We start from the raw sequence: 14,444 nt of genomic DNA, 5'->3' as shown, positions 1-14,444 counted from the left end.
TAACATTTGCTTGGATATGTGTGCGTCTGTGTGTGTGTGTGTGTGTGTGTGTGTGTGTGTGTGTGTGTGTGTGTGTGTGTGTGTGTGTGTGTGTGTGTCTGTGAATGTCAGCGTGTGTATCCTAATGCCAGGTAGAGAAAATATAATAACATGATCGTTTGACATTGCACAGCACAAGCGTTACATTCAGCAGATCCATCACAATGCCTCAGAGTGACAACTTGTGATTTTTGTATTATGATGATTAGGAGCACTTGATGGTTATATTAAGAAAGACAGCAACGGTTAAACTCAGCTTGAATTAGACATAACAGGTTATGTTTTTTGTAAATCAGCGGGATACTGGGTTTAGTGTCATTACAACTTCCATGTTCTTTATAGTGCTCTTATATCAGAGTAGCTCTGCCTGGGGCCTTGTAAATGTAGTTTTCTTCTTCTTCTTTTTTTTAAACTAGATTTTTGTTCGGCTGACTGCTGCTTGTATGCCCCCCCGCCCCCTCCCCCTTTGCAACAGATGCAGGCTGTATTAGAGGAAAAAGCTCTGCCAGAAATTAAGGCCTTCAGGAAACCACCAGCCAAAACTGCAGCCATCAAGGCCCTCTGGTGTGTTCCAGGATGAAACAACTGAAAATTTCCTAAAAAGGTGAGAAACAGTTCAGTGCATAAGAGAAACTAACATCTCACCGTAGGAGCAAGCAAGCGTGCGTGAAGTGCCCACAGCCCAGAGGACATGAAAGACGCAGAGAAAGAACAGCAGTGCTGCGGTGGTGTCAAACTCAGTTCCTCACCAGCTAGAGCTAACCATAAATGAAAACTATGGCTGGGAATACACCTCCCTCAGGTGCCATATGCCTTTGATTTTTCCAGAACTGCTTACTTTTGCCCAGAATCCCAAAGCTCTCCTCCCTCTATTCATGGAAGTTTGCTGGATTTATGGAAGGTCTGGTACCTTAGCAGCACTTTCCTAATGAAGGCCCAGACCCACACACACAGTACATGCACATGTGGATGGATGCACAAAAAAGTAGATGTCTGAAACCAGCTGCAGCCGCTACAGTTGCCATTCTTGCAATAACAAATAAAAAGGTAAGTTAAGGAAGAGTTCACAACATGTCAGTGATAATTTTGTATAAGTACCTTGAAAAAAACCCCACAAAACTGATAATGTAACCGTCAAAGGAAAGGAAATGGGGATGAAATAAGGCAAAAGCACAACGGAAAAGCGTGTTCTTTTTACGGAAACTAACTTTCAAACTGAAACCATGCAATCACCACATTAAAGGGCTCCCATTCTTTAGACAACCACTGGTATGCAGTGTGGATGCCAGGGCAGTGTTTTCCATTAGATTTCTCTGTTTTTTCAGTTGATCTGGCAAATTAACTTACAACAGGCTGAACACAAGATGCAGCCTGGAAAGGAGCATAGCAGCAAATTGCATTTATCAAAAACACTCACTGGGACTGTTTACTTTATGTGATCTAATAAAAAAATGCTCATGCTGAGTGTTTCAGTGATTGCACATGGATGTAAGAACAGTAAGTCCCAAGTACGCCCACTGAGACCACATGAAGAGGGGCTACATTTAAAGTTCATCACCTTCATTTATTTGCCACTTCGCTTATTCATGGTATCTCTGTGAGACATTTTTTCCCAGACTGGCTTTCCTGATGAGAATGCGATTGCTCAAGCTCATTGTTGCATTCTTTAAGGATAACGAGGCTTATAAAAGCCATATGTCATCTCCTCGCTGGTCATTAAACATTGCTAAATTTACACATACTATACCACTATTGATTCCACAAATTACATATTCTTTTGAAGGCTAACCACCAGTTTTATAGAGCCCTGTGAGTTCAGGAAGAAAAGAGACAACGTTTCAGGCAAGCATTCCCCGCCACCATTTAACCCTCCTTAAATATCATCAGAACTCATTTAGATTCTTTTTTAAACTGGCTGCTTTAGCACATTTTTCCTTCCAACGATGAAGATTTCTGTGTAAAAACAGAAAACACACCTACTTGACATGTTAGGAATTCCTCAGTTTCTCTACGGCTGCCTCCAGAAACATATAAGTACCACTGCTCGGGCTTTTGGATGCCATTTCTCTTAAGGAGCCAATATGACATCTTACAAAGAACAGCTCAGACAGATTTTTTTCCCTTGTCCTTCATAAGATGCTGTGTCTATTTTTCTGTATGAGAAAAAGGCCTCCAAATAGGCCAGTGGAGCCTGGACAAGGACAACGATGACCCTGTAAAAGGCATCATCATTACACACTTATTATCCAGTCCTTCTGTCCTCCCTCACAGCCTTGACAGAGACGTGCATGATGAATTCTGCAGATTCGTTGCCTATAAGTGAAAAAAAAATCTCCCAATGCACTTTTATTTTTAAATTATTTCTGTGTTATATATGTTAAACCTGCGGTTTTAAATGGTTTATTGTACTATATATATATATATTCCAGCCATGCTAAATTGAAACCTGAACACCTTCCCTATAGCTGTACTTTGTTCCCAGTGTCTTGGTCCAGCTCAGCTCTAGCCAGTACAGATTCTTAAGGGTCACAGTCCTGCAGTTTTTATGGATCTCTTTAAATCATCAAGTGCTTAGCAAAAATTGCTAAGTGTCCAAAAAGTAAAACAATGCAGCCAGGTAAGTAATGGGGCGCTTATGCTCTATAGACCAGAGACCACCCAGCCAGCGGCAGCCGACCCAGCCTATTTGCAGCTGTAGGTTTCTAAACCAGGGGAAGGATCCTCGAGCACTGGTCATCAGCTCTGGTTAGAAACATCCCCAGAGTCTTCAAAGATGAACTGCCTTTAATTCAGCAAAAAGAAAGCTGATGAAGATTAAGTGAGTTGTGCTTTCTCTCTGTGTCATCTTCCTCTCCCATTATTTTTGCATCTAAAAATAATAATTTGACATTTTTACAGGTCCCTTAGGGGAAATTCCCTTATCTACTGGCCTTCTCCACAAGGAGGTCAAAGTTCAGGATCAGTCAGAGCAGCACTCCTGGAACTGGTAACGACTCCACATTTTGCTCAAGGACACTTCAGTAAGGTGGAAGCATGCCAGGGTGGAGCTTGAAGGATTCTGCTGCTGACTTCTCTGACCTCAGCAGTACTTGGACTATTTCAGTGCTTTGCTTTGTTTGGGCTTTTGTATCATTTGCATATTTTGCTCTCCTTTCTCATTAAAGTTGTTAAACCACAGTACTGTATATCTGCCACAGCAGCCGCAATTCATCGCCCACAAAGACTTCTCTACTAACCCCCCCACGGGGAGCTAAGAGTTGCTCTCTGACCCCCCTCAGAGGAACACTGGCCAATCGCTATGGAGAGACAAAAAGAAAAGAGATGTGCATTGAAGATACGCCAGTGTGGGAAAAGGAAAATGTCCTCTGTAAGCAGCAAGCGCCCAAACCACAAACTTCTGTTGGAAACATGACGATGGCTCATAATGGGAATTAACTGCACAGCCTGAAGAGTCTAGCTTCTCGTCTTCTATCCTGAGCATAGTGTCCCTCTGGCAGCTCTACAGTGCTTTCTTAAGGTAAACCTAGATTCTGACAAGATTAAAGCTCATGAGGGGATGTAAAAGGTTTGTGAAAGCTGCATTCTTTGGATGTGAAATGTAAGCAAAAGCTGTGTGGAAATAAACACTTCCAAATTCTATTGCTCCCAGCTTTTTGTTTTCCATCAGAAAGGTTAATTCAATAGCAGTGAAACCACTGTGGACAGAAATTATTATCATATGCCATATTCTCCAAGGGAGACCTGATTTTATTATGTTGACTTTCAGAGAGTGGAAGGCCCAGTGGAATCAAAGCTCACCGTCAAATGTCCAGCCAGGCCAGGATCAGCCAGTTTCGCATGACCTTCCCTGTCACAGAGTATATTCCCAGCTTTCATCTCCCGGTGGATTTTCCTCATAAAATGCAGATAGCGCAGGCCCTTTAAGGTTGATTTGAGGATGTAGACTATCTCATCCTCGCTGAGCTGTGCAACGAAAACACACAAGGATTATTTTTCCAGTGATTAAGAGGCTCCGAAATTTCAGATGGTGTGCGGCTCCTCCAGTTGGTGCAAATTAAGTTGCTTTGCAGTTACACGGCAACAGGTGCTGCTGCTGTTGCTCGGACGTCTGTCTTCATTTTAGACATTATAAAACATGTGGAAGGATGCAATCACGTTTGAAATCGTTCATCCAGCAGACTCTAATTTACTGTCACACTTCAAAGATTCACAAGAAATATACTCCTTAATGTGCACTGATGTTCAAGTGAACTGAAAATGCACCTTTGTTCTGGGTTTTTTTTTTCTTCTCACAGTCCACTCCTCAGTGTCACTCACTGTCACAGCCTCTAAACCTTTATCCCATTTTGAGCCACCCAGTTGTGCAATAAGTCAGCCCTTTAACAACTCAGGCAGCCAGTTGCACAGACAGTAAGCCAACCAGTCCAACAGTGGCAAACAAGTGTGAGAAGGTTTATGAATCAAACATCCCCTGGCCGCACAGGACATGAGTCACACACACCAGAGTGGCAGGGGCAGAAAGCGAGACAGGCAGAGATGCATGGAAGAAGGGGAAATTCCCATTAAGGGATAGCCAAGGAACCAGGCTCAGCCAGGCGCGCCGGCAGAATGTGCACTTCATTAGTGGGAAAGTGCTGGAGAGAACCAAGCTAGGCCAAGTTCTTTGAGGCTCGGGAAAAGCTAATAAAAGTCCAAGCCAAGGAACCATACAAGTACACTTGAACCCACAGATGGAGCAAGGCAGCAAAGGCTTCATCAGAAAATCAGTGGTCAGGTTTGTTGGTGTATGTGACATCATCCATGAGAGTCAACAGAAAGATGGGCCTTCAGGACTTCAGAGGAGCATATCACAAACAGCAGTCTTAAATTTGCTTGCTCTAGCAAAAAAAGAAAAAGAAAGAAAGAAATCACAGACTCCATGGAAAATTTTGGAGAAGCTGATGAGTCCCTTCATTCTCTACACTATCTAAAATCCAGCTTTTGCTTGCTTCCTATCTTTACGGCTGCACTGGAATCGCCTTGCTTGACTTACATCACTACAGTGCAGACCGGGACCCGTGAGCTATAGGTTAACACAGCCCCAGCAGCCACCCAGCTGTCTGAACTGGGAGAGCTCACATAAAACACAAGCTGTTTCATTGCCTTTACGCATACGGCTACACTTACACCACACATTGGTGCTCTGACTTATGTTGAGAAACTTTCTGTTGCAATACCGCAAAGACCTGCAGCGAGAGTGAGAATCATAAAGAGGAAGAAAAGGGAGCAGGGATATGAGGTGGAAGTTGAATATTTATGGAATTCAAAAGGAGCTGGAATGAGAAAGGCTTTCAAAAGGTGATTTCTGAAGACAGATGCCGAATTTGAGCATGTGATTCACCGCATCTTCTATTTCAAGAAAGAAAGCACACGCTATGATTCACAGATTCATGCAGACACACACTGAAAGGCCCAGAGAGATCAATAACAGTTGATGTTTTTGTTGCTGTGTACAAGAAAAAGAGAGGATGGCTGAATATTTATAGGCAGGATCCCCCTGTCCACCAGCGAGGCCGGGCCCAGGCTTGCAGCACCTGGACAGTTACAGATCCCCACAGTCCACTTCAACTTCTTGGACGCACCTTACACCACGGGAGCCTGCGTTACCTCTTCTCTCCCGCCAGCAAGAGTCCTCTGCTTCCATCTCCCTGCATGCACTTATCTAGTGTTTATTCTCTCAAATAGTAACAAAAGGACCGGCCGCAGAGAACTGTATCTTTTTACAATGTGGTGACATCACTTGTAAAAGTAGTGGGGTAAACACACAGAGCTTGGGCTCCTGGTTTTCCAGGTTTACAGTTCCCCTCCTGTCCATCTAGCGGGGCCCAGTGTAACCCCTGGTGATCCCTGTACTGCTGTCTGACTCCTGATTGGGGTCAGGAACATTGCTCACATTGGTTTCACAGCCCAATTAAATCACTCTGGTGGACACTGTTGTACAGTGCTGTTGATTCAGTCAGCGAGGAGGAGCTGGGAAAAACCTTTCCTCATTTTGCACCATAACACAAAGCATATGAGCATATGAACCTCTAGCACTTACAGGGTGAGTGAAAAGATAATTGAGATAATGAAAAATAATATCATCCAATTTATCACAAAGAAAACAGGGACCAGCTGGAGTCATAAAGGGAAAGGAAACAAACAAAATCCTCATGAGGGCCACGGAGAATATATGAATGAACGGTATTTTATGTTATTACCGAATGTGCAATAAAAGCCTCAAAGCTCGAGCTATCCATTGAAATGTCAACTGTACCATCTAAGTCAATTTAGTGTAAGCCAGCAGTTAAGCTTGTCACTTCAATATGAGCTCAGACATCTGAGCGTAACACCGCCATAACAGCGAATTTCTGGTTACCCACACTTGGCCTGAAAATACCAATTATGCTGCTCATATGGTTGTGTTTAATCAAATCTGTTGATATTTTCCTCCATCGCCTTATGTTTTCTCAGATGAACAATGTGACTGGACAGTTTCCAGACAAGAATTCCACTGACAAGGAAATCCGCCCACCTCGGATGTGGTCTCTAACTCAGTGCACTGTAAGCAAAATCCAAAGCCGGAGTGTTGGTTGTTGGAATGGTTGGATCTGGGATGAAAGTGAATGACAGGATGGGATTCATTTAGGTGATAACGGTAAGCTGCAGCTCAGTCACTACATCAGTAAGATTGAGTGCTGCGTTGTGCATTTTACATTTAAATTGAGCATCCCTGTTGTATTTGTACTGCAATGGCTGCCACAACGTATCCCTGTTTAGCTGGAGCGAAGAAAAAGAGAATGGGTCTTGACTTTAAGTAAAACCAGGAAGGATCAGCTGATCTTCAGCTGTACAGTCAGAGACATGGAGCTGGTTTCTGCTAGTTACTGGGCCACTGCGCTGCAGTCAGCGCTGTAATGAGGAGCATTTGTCTCTGCTTCCTCGCTGCGGTCACTTTGACAGCATCTGTTGACTGTTGCTGCGCCCCCCCTTTTCCACCAACCCCAACCAAAAGTCCCAGATACACAACAGCTAAATAAAAACACACAAATTAGCCATGTGGACCATGGTAAACATTTCCAGCTTCACAGTCCAGACCAGCTGCAGCTCCGCAATGTTACATGTGCTGCTATACAGCACAAAGCCTTCCTCGCAAGCTCCTCCAAGGGAAGACCTTTAACCTGAGTAGCCTCCATAGATGACAGAAAAGAGTGGTATCATGCTTACCAGACCATGTTTTTAACCAGCAATGGCCACATCCAGTAGAGCTCAACATCTGGATTTGGAGATTTGCCTCTAGGGGCTGTTTCGCTCTTTGGTTTTGTTCTTCTGTATAAGATTCAGAGAGCTTCTTTGTCTGCTGCAGTGTCTGTTGATAAGCAGGTAGTATACAGCAAAAAGGGGGGAAAAAGCTGCAGATGCTGATGTTAGCCCCATGGACCCAAGGTGAACCGCACAGGTGAGTGCTATATACATAAAAATTGAATTGAACTAAAGCTGCAAATACATTCTAAAGTTGGACGGCTCAAAAGTGTTTTCATATCTCAGCTGCATGTATTGTTACAATAGAGTAAAATTTTGTGCAACCTCCCTTTCAGTTTGCTTCAAACTGACCTGCACAGGTTACCTTGTACTACCAAATCTACTGTGCCAAATTCTATAAAAAATCTGTTGCCTTTATGGGATCATTTAGAATTACCAAGTGCAATATTACCGGAGGGGCAGCAATCAATTTCCATGTTTAAACCAGTAATGCATCCACCATAAGCGTTAACAAAGATTTATAAATCTAAAAAGTCAGAGTAATTGTGGATATGGACCTTTTATGGTATTTTTAACAGCTCCCAGTGCTGTGGAACCAGGCTCTGGATCCCCTAGAGCCTCTAACAGCAAGCCCTCCGTGAACATCCCGGGGACTGCGTTCCCTTTCCCTTTTTCTGCTGGTAGTGCTACACCACATGTGAAATCAATACCACATCATTTATAGCCAGTTCTCACTTGTGCCATCAAATCTGAAACTTATTGCCAAAAGTATTACTATTTTTTTAATACTCTCTCTTCAAAGATAAAACTCACTTTATGAAAAGCAAGAGGGGAAAAAAAGAAAAAGATAAGAAACCATAGCACCAAGGAACAAAATGACAGAATATTTAAAGGGTGTCAAAGAGTGCGCTTTCGAATGTATCAATGCCTATTAATGCCGTTCCTGTTTCATTCTTAGTAGTAAATGAATTCTTGAGAAGCGTTTCAATTTCATGCCTAAACGGCAAGGGCGTGTGATGAGAGCGTCCAGAGCGTTAAGCTGGATATTCAGGGTCCTCCACCAGCTCTAGGCCCTCTCGTAGGTGTTTAATAATAAAGCCTCGGTTCATCCAGCTGAGCACTTTGACTGAGATTATGTGCTTCGCAGACCAACCCCAGGGCCCTTTAACTTTCATAAAACATAATCCTGGAACACACTTACACCATCCATCATACTGACACCCCGTGCGTATGCAAAGACACATTTTTTTTGTTTTACAGTGACAGGTAAAATTCAAGGCTTTTAGCAAATATTAAATCCGTGAAAACATACAGACAGTTTTCTTCACTTGTCTCATTCAGGACGGTGCAGCAACAAGCATGGCACGGCTGAGCATTTGCTAAAGTCTGAATGCGAACCTCCACTTATGTGAGAAATCTGCGATTTGTGAGCAGTTTTAACGTGAGCTCACACCTCTCTCTGCAAGCCCCTCAACGTCCAATTACAACATTCAAACACCGGCGACAAGAACCTGTTTCCATCCAAAAGAGTAAGAGGGGAATGTAGTTCTCTTTCCTCTGTGGTATTGGGAGTATTTTACCAGAACCTGGGCACCGCTCAAAAGTCTATGTAAGGACACAGTTGCTGGTTTTTCTGCGCATTTCCACTCCCATCAGACACAGCAGCACACAACACTCACTCGATCTTGCCACAGGAGGACTTTTTCCATCAACTTCAAACAAATACTCAAGTTGTGACTCGACTTCCCCCTGGTTTTACGACAAAGCACCAGTGTTGGTATAAAACAGGTCATTGGGACCTCCCCAGGACTAGTTTGGTGGAGTCGTGCAACCTGCCAATATCCACAGCCGCCCAGGAGCCCCCCTCCCAACCCCCCACACCCCCACCTGACCAATAACTCCACTCTCACCCATATGTCGTAAACAGCTTAAAACCCTATTAAAAGCACAAATACATTTCAGAAACTAAGTGGACATTTATAAAACAATATTTCCTGTCTGTGAGTTGACTGCATGACTGCGGTGACTGTGTGACTGTATGGATGCAGAAGCTTATAATGTATTCCTAGTGGTGGTCAAACTTTTCCCTGGCTACAAGTTGTGAACATGCATCCTATAAATGCATCAGTAAAAGACGGTGATTTACTGGGCTGGAAGGGAAGTGATTACGAGTGACTGATGAGAGAGCAAAAGCAACCTCCCTAAAGACTGCACCTGTGTATATTAACATTTACTTAGCGTGTGTGTACGTGTGCGAGTTCGTACGAGTGTGCGCCGACGTAATAATGCCTGAGAGTGTTTTTGTGTGCTTGTGCGTATGCGTGTGTGGGTCCTCACACTAAATGCAACCATACAGGCATCCGAGCTATTAATGCAAACCACAGAGGAGCAGAAATCCATCAATAACACAAGAGTCCATTCAAAAAAAAAAAAGAAAGATGTTATTTTAGTTCAAAGAGTAGGCGGGAAATCACAGGGGGAGAAGCAACAAGGCTGGACTCCAGCCAGAAAGGATATTTTTAGTCAAAGAAAAACAATTCCCCTTTTCTATCTTTTATGATAGTAATGTCTTGGTGAGTCCCTGGCAGAAAAATGATAACACGCTGAAGAAATATTGCTCCTTGTGGGTACATTTAATTAGATAGTCTTATGCTCATATGAAAATCTGAGAGAAGTGCCTCTGTCCCGAAGGTACTTCACAGCCAAAGGTCCTTTTTGTAACAGTGTCAAGATCTGCTCTCATTCTTTTCTTTTTCTTTTTTTTTTTAAGTGGAAAGCCATTTCCTGACTCTCTTTGTAATGCACATAAGTCTGGCACATCACAAAGGGAGAGAAAGGCAGGGGAATAAAGAAATTATATGAAATCACACAGGATGAATGTTATTGTTGTTGCTGTTGATGTGGGAAAATGACTTGGTCTATTGCATTATTCATTCCTCTTCCAACAACTTCATAGAGATTTTTTTGAGGAGGTTTGATTTCACCAAAATCACAACTAGTAGTCTTGATCAACAGTTTTTTAAAGCCATTCCTCCGTTTCTCCATTCCTCAGTTCAGCCCTTTTCACTGGCCCATTTCTCCATCTGCTTCTTCAAACATCTGCAGCCCCTTCCATTCTGTAATTCCTCCATTCCTTCATCTTCCTATCCATCAAACCTCTCTTTTCTTTGTCCACCCAAGCTCTGTTAAATCTCCCCGTGCTTTAATCACTCAGTCTTTGCTCCATTTCCATCTTTCCATCTCACCGCAGGTAAAGGACTGACTGAGCGGTCGCAGGGACCTTTTAAAAATGTCACTTTTGACAGACTGGATGAGACACTGCGCCGCTGTGTTGATTTATCCTTCCAGCGTGCTGCAGTAACTTTGTTAACGTCTCTCATCAGCCTATTAACAACACTTGAGCACGGCCAGGAAACAGGTGCTGGGAGAGTTTTACTGTCCATCACCTCACCAGCAGGAGCTGATCAGCAGAAAAGGAGTGCAGGCATAGTTACATCAGAGGAGCCAGTGCTTTGAGCCCACAAAGACACAACTTCAATAAAAAAAGCAGTAGAATGTGCGTCGCTTGTTTTAGCGGAAATCAGCGTGAGAGAGAAACCGTGACAGAAAGGAGACTGAAAGCAAAGTTAGAAGTTGTATAAAGTCGTGTGAATGGCTGTGTTTGTGGGCTGTTTGCTGAGATTTTGCTCTTTTCAAAGAGAAGCGCACATTTCCTTTGTGTTTCATTAAGCTCTAACCGTCGTCGCCAATATGAACTTTTGTTCCATTAAATACATTTTTGATTTGTGGCAGATTTTGACCAAGAAAGGCCTGAAAGATGAGGTGCCAATCAGTCCCTGTTCAGTCAGAGAAGTGGTAAAGCAGCAATGATGCAATGGTTGAAGGGCAACAAGGCATAACAAGCTTTTTTTTTCTTTTTTTTAAAGCACCACAGCCCTTACACCAGCAGAGCAGCTGAATCCAGAAATCCCCACCCGGCAACAAAAAGGTCATGGCTTTCACAGCTCAGCCGTGAAGAGCTTCAGAACGTTCTATGAGAAAATACCATTTTCATGACGAGAGTGTACAACAATGCAAAAATGCAGTGACCTTGCAGCAGGGAGAATATGCTCGAGACAGTTTGATATGACCCTCTCTGCCTATATTGTAGCGGTGGAGGAAGCGGAGCCCAGAGCCTGCAGGCTAATGTTCACCTAAACCTGCTCTCCTGCTGGCTTTTTACACACATACACAGCTGTGATGAGGTGGGGAGTGGTGCGGCTTGCACAAATCATCATTTTTGTCTTAGTTTCCTTAATTTCAATCTCCAGTTTTTCCATGTTTCTGTGGAAATCTTTCCATTCCAGCATTTTGTAACACTCCTCCTGCCCTTCTATCATTTCATCCTTAGGCTGTCAGTTAGTGCTTCAATTTTTCTGCTTCTAGACAGGTACCAAAGAGATACAGGCATTATAATATGCTCACAGTCAGTTAAAAGTCTCAGTTAAGTGTTAAATGGACCTTTAATGAATACTGACTAATATAAAGACTGACATAGTGCTGATTTTTAAGCTTCCGGGCTATCAGTCAAACCCGTCGATGAGTTGACAAAGATCAGATGATCTATCAGACATTTTTGAGGCACATTTATGATCATATACAGATCCCTCTCCTCCTCACTTCACTGCTTGCCGTCACAGCAGACAACAAATAACTGAAAATGTCATCTTCGTGGCAGAGAGCTCCACAGAAGCACCCGGCCAAGCGGAGGAACAGACAAGCCGAGGAAGCTATTTGCTGACAAATGGGATTTGGTGTTGGGCTTGAGCAGCTTTAACTGGTGGGTTTTATTGGTTGATGGAGCACAATATCATGGCGGTTTTCTTCTCTATGCCTCTCTGGTAGCGTGGATAACATTGCAGGGAGTAAAGGCATTTGGTCACGCAAAGGTGCTGTTAAACAGATGGCAGGAGACCAGTGAAGAGAGTGGCACTGGACAGCAGATGGAGAAAACATCATGCGGGAGACCAGAAGAATGCAACACATATATATCTGAGACTCTGCCAGCATATGATCCTCCTCTAGGTTTTAACAAGTATAATGTTTTCAGTGAGGTTTCAGACTGTGCCCTAAATGAAAAAAAAAGGGAAGAAAAAAAATACTTAGATACTTAGATAATTCTTTTTTCATGGCCAGTGGTGATTTCATAAATGACATTTAAGCTCCCAGTTCTAAAAGTGACAGTCATGCACTCGTCACTGAATCATACGGCCTATGATGATAGATCATAAAATGTTTCAGTATTTTGAGGTTAATCCAACAGGGGGCAATCTTGTACAATAAAGCAGGAGCAAAAGCTTTCTGCTGTCACAGCTGCACTGCAATATGCTTTGCAGTGTGCAGGATGTTTTTCTCCTCGGATTCCCCAACCAGTCTGGGACAGTATTTTCTTCTTTTTTTAGCAGCTATTTATTTTTTATTTTCATTTGATAAACATGGGTTTTTAATCACCATTCTCTATATATATCCTGTCAGATTTAAACTAACTTTCTGAACTTGGCCTCACATAATAGCTTCCAGTGATATTAGTTAACTGGAAACTTCAAAGGACGGTTAAAATTAGTATCTTGTGTCTAAAAAGTCACAATAGGTCAGATGGATAGCTTGTTCTAACAAGTCCACAATAACTGTATTTACCTTTGTTGAGTGGATAATTTTCTTAAATGTCATGAAAAAGACCTGTTTTAAATTTCAGAAATTCAGAAGAAGGTTTATAAAGCATGGCAGCCACTACAGAGGGAAGTGTTAAAACAACAGAAAAGAAAGAGAAAAGGCCAAGCCCATGCTGTAAAAGACAACACCAAACACTAATAACAGCATGTTATTGTAAAGCAGATATGTCTTTGTACCTATGAATTATATACTTAATAGTTTGTGTATCTTTTAGTTTTGTTTCTAGAAAAAACGATATTTACAATACACTGTGCCAATTTCATTACACGTTGACATAAAACAGAAAGTCTTAGTAAAATTCCATTTTGTTCTCAAATAACAACAATCAAGAACCCATGAGGTAAGAGAAGCATAACCCCCCGTTTTTCTAGAAATGTACAATTTCAGGTAAAAGGGTGTGATGTGGAGGAAAATGTGACTTTGGGGGGTCTTTGAATCAAAAACACCCCATACTCAGAGCTGCTGCTGGGACAGGATGAGTGCGAGTGTAGGTGGGGATGTGGGGGGTTTGAAACCACAGCAGGCAGGTAACAGTGACAGGTTTACCTCCCCCTGCTCTTATACTATGGACCTGACATCCTGTCTGCCAATATACACAGAGACACATCAACACGGAGAGACAAACAGGCCCAGTCAGCCTCCAGAACAGGACAACAGCTCCACGTTTTCAGTCGAGGGCTCCACATGTGGGTACGACAGAGGTAAGAAGCAGCATGTGAATGTGAGGCGACCCTATTTGACAGGATATTAAAGGTCAAATACAGACATGTTGAAACTATTTTGTTTTATCTCAAGAGCTCGCTCACATCTCCAGAGCTGGGACAGTGAATCTCTAAAATAAGAGCTGTGTGGCAGGAGTGGGCCGTGACAGCATTTTAGTCACTCTGTTTTAGAGGATAGGCATAAACAGGTTTAACACCATTTCTATAAAATAAAGGGGAAAAAACTACATTTATCTTAAAAGTGATGTACATGACTGGCACGCCACAATTATTGTAAGCAAATAGTTTGGTTGGAAATATATTGCAAAACCCAAAAATGTCACACATGGTGTCAATAGCATTTGTATTTATTTATCTTTTACATTTCTAGATGCATTCCTGTGAACACTTGTGTTTGACAAGTCCAAAACTCTTTTCTGTATCCAAACCTGTTCCTTTAAATTTGGGAGAGCTTCATGATTCCTGTTAGTCCTCTCTGCTGTCACTCAGTGTTACTGGAAGAGGAGTGTCGGCCATTACAGGCTTGGCAGCTGCACTGAGCTGCAACACTGATACTCTGTGGGAGTCTATCACAGAGAATGATGGCGGCTGCAGGGGACTTAGGGCAGGGCCAAAGGGCAAGACACTAACTTTCTGGCTCTGACATTACCCGAACTATAAAGACTACAGTAATCCTATAGCACAGATTAG

The sequence above is a fragment of the Neolamprologus brichardi genome, chromosome 11 (genome assembly GCF_056152115.1).
Source record: "Neolamprologus brichardi isolate AB-2024 chromosome 11, ASM5615211v1, whole genome shotgun sequence".
Taxonomy (NCBI): domain Eukaryota; kingdom Metazoa; phylum Chordata; class Actinopteri; order Cichliformes; family Cichlidae; genus Neolamprologus; species Neolamprologus brichardi.
The sequence above is the reverse complement of the archived record's forward strand: the minus strand, read 5'-3'. Positions refer to the sequence as shown.